Genomic DNA, 1,183 nt, shown 5'->3' on the forward strand with positions numbered 1-1,183 from the left:
TGTTCTGGCTCAACATTCGAGCGCGACAACCAGACACCACCTGCACAAACTGGGTATTCGTATGCCGCAGATGCCGGATTCGAAACGATGTTTTTTTTTTATCGGAATTTATGGCGCACCTGAGTGAACGAGCACTACAAGCGATTTTGTGAAAAAGCCAAATGTACTGCTCTATTTTTTTGTAACAATGGAGACACCGGATCCAATATTTTGAGCGCATGTTAAACTTTAAACTGCATTGAATTATCAGAGTTGCAGTTTCTAAGCCGGGGGGGGGTAACATTGTATTGATTTCATCTAGCATTATTATTGCTGTTATTTAAGTGCGCCGCGATGGCGTCGCGATTATGGTGCTCGGCTGCTGACCCGAATGTCGCGGATTGAATCCTGACCGCGGCGGTTGATGTCGATGGACGCGAAGTGCTAGAGGCCCGTGTACTGTACGATGTCAGGGCATGTTAAAGAAGTCTAGATGGTCAATATTTACAGAGCCCTCCACAACTGTCGCCACTCATAATGATATTGTGCTTTTGGGACGTAAAACGCCCGATATATTATTAAAGGGCCCGTAAACAGGCTCTGAAAATGCAAAAAAAAAAACAGAGTGCATTATTCTCTCCTGTTGTTCACTTGTCCTTTCGGCGCACTTCACGAGGCCAGCCGTCTTTTGCAGAAGAATTGCTGTCTGGGCAAGGCCGAACTGGCTATGCATCTTTGAAGCGGGGGGCGCAGAAAAACGGACAAAAGTAAGGTATGACACACCACATAGCTCTGTGATGTGTCGTACCTTACTTTTGTCCGTGTTTCTGCGCCGCCCGCTTCAGAGATGCATAAGAGCAGTCTCTGCACGTGACGTCATGAGCAAATAATCTCTGGATTGCTCCGTATAAGACGGATATCATTTGTGAATTGTCTCTTACCCTGCTTTGTCATGTAGTCGCACACTTATTCTTGTCTCGCGTGGCGTTCATGCGCAACCAACTGATTTCACTTCGTCCTGTCCGTTTGCGACTGCGCAGACGGAGACAACAGCGTGTAGCCGACGAGCGCCAAACCCTGATAGACTCAAAGCTTAGTCCTGGCATTGAACACTTGCTTTATGAAGAAATAGGTGGCGAGGAGGTGATACGTCCTGTAGGAAGCGCAGAGAAGGCCAGGAAGGCACCACTCTCGTCTTTAGACA

This window comes from Rhipicephalus sanguineus, chromosome 7, assembly GCF_013339695.2.
Source record: "Rhipicephalus sanguineus isolate Rsan-2018 chromosome 7, BIME_Rsan_1.4, whole genome shotgun sequence".
Lineage (NCBI taxonomy): Eukaryota > Metazoa > Arthropoda > Arachnida > Ixodida > Ixodidae > Rhipicephalus > Rhipicephalus sanguineus.